Source organism: Botryllus schlosseri, chromosome 3 (assembly GCF_051294905.1).
Source record: "Botryllus schlosseri isolate E-star chromosome 3, Bs_hap1, whole genome shotgun sequence".
NCBI lineage: Eukaryota > Metazoa > Chordata > Ascidiacea > Stolidobranchia > Styelidae > Botryllus > Botryllus schlosseri.
Genome location: NC_137238.1, coordinates 27,784,355 through 27,787,788, shown reverse-complemented (window position 1 = coordinate 27,787,788; position 3,434 = coordinate 27,784,355).

The following is a 3,434-nucleotide window of genomic DNA, read 5'->3' as shown; positions in this document are numbered from 1 at the left end:
GAAAATCGTAGTTTTTTCTAATTTTATACTGCGCATAAATAACCAATTGACTATGAAGAACCCTCATGTCATTCTCAGTCATTCTATCAATATTAACATGACATGATGCGAAATATTTGTTTGTCAAAAAAGCAGTTTGCCAAGTCTGAAAATTGTACTTTTGCACAACGGAAATAAATATTATCCTGTATCAATTGGTCATTCTACCAAGATTAAACAGGAGTGTAAAACTATAAAATTTGTCCTTGGAAGGCTTAACTACAATACTCATATGCGTCTCCTTTCTTTTAACTGGTAAATGGATAATTTTCCGTTGAGTCAACAAAGCTGGTATACCTAGTAACCTAGTTCACTTCATGTAGTTTCTCCTAAGATGTATTAAATAAAACTTTTTAGATGATCATAAAGCACCCAACCACGAACAGTTGGTCCGAAAATTCGTATCTGCATATCGAACACTTGAGCACAAACATGAGCATAAAAGTTCATTTCCTGTTCAGAAATCTTGATATATTTCCTGATCATCTTGTTGATTAGCAAGGAGAGGCTCTAGCAAGACATTAGAACGACAAAAGAAAGATATCAGGGCAGATGAGATAAACAATTGAACATATTCTGTCAGACCATTGCCGGAACCTTTCAAGAAACTGCACTAAATAGCTTAGAGGCGAAAATGTTACAAAAAACAATTGCGATTTAAAATAGATCAAGAATATTATATTCCAACTGATTATTTCAAATTTACAATAGGTGGTTGACGCAAAACTGATTGAAATAATGTCACGTTATTTGAGTATCTAGGTAAAAACGTATGTACATGACCGGAGTTTATTTATGTACATGATATCCGTGAAAATCTGTAACCATGATAAATCCATTACCCCTAATATAGTACTGTTGCTGTATTTTGACTTAAAATAGTCTTCTGTGTGTAAAAATAACAAGTAGATTGATTTTCTAAACTCTATAGTACGACTGGGCCGATTTTATATCGAGGCATTACCACGAAAATGGGAGATTTTGATCAAAATAGCTCCATGGGTTATCTCCACAACAAGAGCGAATTTGAAAAAACGAAGGTCATATTCGGAATCAGTGCCCTTCGGAACCCCCAAAACCACTATTACTTTGTCTGCCTATAAATATGTGTTGACCAGTGTAATATATCGTTTTGGATCTTTAGGGTGAATATTGAACATTTCGACGGGGTTAGGTGATCTTCACTGAACATGATCGCAATTGCAGATACTTCAAAGGCAGAGGCGATGGAATGTTCTGGTGGTTTGCAAAGAACGGCATGTTTTTTGACCTTGGTAACGATAACCTGAACGAGTCGGAATCCTACATCGCACAGGCAATACGCACGACGGATCAAATCTTCGACCTGGTTCTCATCACTGAATATTTCGATATCGGACTGCTGCTGCTCAGAGATAAACTGAATTGGAGAAGTGAAGACATTGTGTACGCAACCATTAATAGCCGAAAACAGACGGGTCGAAAGGTGCCGGATGTTAACACTACAACAAAAATATACAAATGGAATAATGCAGACACTGCTCTGTACAAATACTTCAACGACACTTTTTGGGAAAAAGTAAAACAGAATGAAGAAGGACCTTTTAGAATTAGAATCTATAAAAGCAAACTATGAGAAAAACTGTTTCGAAGAAGAAATGATTGCAAATTCGGAAGTCATTGATAACTCACTGAAACTGTTCAACCCCCCCCCCCCGATATCGACCTGGCACAGTACCAATTACTGGATGCAATGAAGCTCAACGAAACGTGCATCGGCCTTATCCGTCCCGGACTGCAATGGTAGGAAAAGCTGAGCGCTCGCCAGAAAAACATAACGACGGATATGGAAGCTTCGAATGGAGGAAATTGGACTTCGCAATATCAGTTCTCGGACAAATCGGGTACTCCCGCGTGATTTAGAACAGCCATAACAATCTACCCACATAGGTTGGTTGGTTTGAGGTATTCATGGTGTTTTTCGACTACTATGATAATTTATACCAGGCCAGTTTTCTTCATTTTTAATCCGTAGTTGCCTACTTGTAGCACAGCCCACGGCTAAGCTTTTATGAGACACTGCTTACACGGATGATATAGCGACGAGGAGCCTAGATAAACCTCCAACGCCGTCGGACTCGAACCCACAACCCATTGGTGGATTATACCACTACGCTATCTCGCCACTGGTCGATATTAATTGATACCCAATGGCTTAACTATGCCATAAATTGCGAGCCAACATATCAATCGACATGTCCTAATATAATTACATTTATGCTCCACTACTGTTGTTTGAGTTTTTGCACCTCCACGATCCCCTGCGACGATCCACAATACTATAATCTAAATCAGTGGTCCATAACCGGGGCTCGCAGGAAAAAGGGTGATTCACTGATCCAGTATCAGGGGTCAATACACGCACGCATTGGACATGATTGGCTGCAAACAATCAAGCTGGATCAGCAGTGGCGGTACGTAGTGAGCAATGGCGAAGGCAGCGGCGACTGGGGTTCTAAATCGCAACCCTGTCCGTCGGAAATGCAAATTCTATAACCTTCATCGCAAGGGACTGTATGTAGATCGGTAGCACGTTTCTCTGTGATTTTTCTCGCCAACGTCGCTGTTGTTACGCCGTCATTGCAAAACCGCGCAGAGAAAGACCCACTGAAACACGAATGCAATGCAGCAAAGTGAAAAGAGTAAGGATCATTATAGGGTGATCGATGCCACTTCTGGTGGGCTTACTATCTCCATCTGGTTTCTATGTACATCTGTTTGCTAAATTTTTTGAATGACTTCTGTCAGTAATATTGGTTTTTGCTTATATCACCATAAAATTAGTATCCTCTGTAAGTCCACATGATCAAAGTTAACAATGGGGTTAGTGGAGATGATGCCTTTGAAAATGCCGGGAACGTAATTAAACATAGCTAGGTCATGCTTTCCGTCGGATGCTACCTCATTTTGTCGCTTGTCATTTTGTGTTTCTTCCTTTACTTTTCATTAAGTGTACAATGTACATGCCTCTCTCTTTACATCCCCTGGGCCAGGTGGGTGTCTGATTTCAACGACTACACCAAGTCGTTTCGGCAAATTCCTTCCTATCCGTTCATTGTCTCGCAATCTTGTGGTGTGTTGAATAAACTGAACTGAACTAGATGTTTATGTCACACGGATAAGACTATGTATGACCCTAAATGCCGGTCAGCACCAGGAGATTGCACACCCGGTGGTTTCCAACCTGTTATGGTCGCGACTCCATTTCCCATTTGAAAATGTTCCGTGGCCCACCTCAAAATTTGGTAAACGAAATAATGTAAAATGCTCAGCACCTTCGCTCAGACTTACCGACGGCCTATCTCGGAAGCTGATTACTTTCAACCTATTCGTGATTCCGAGAAAAAGACCAACGA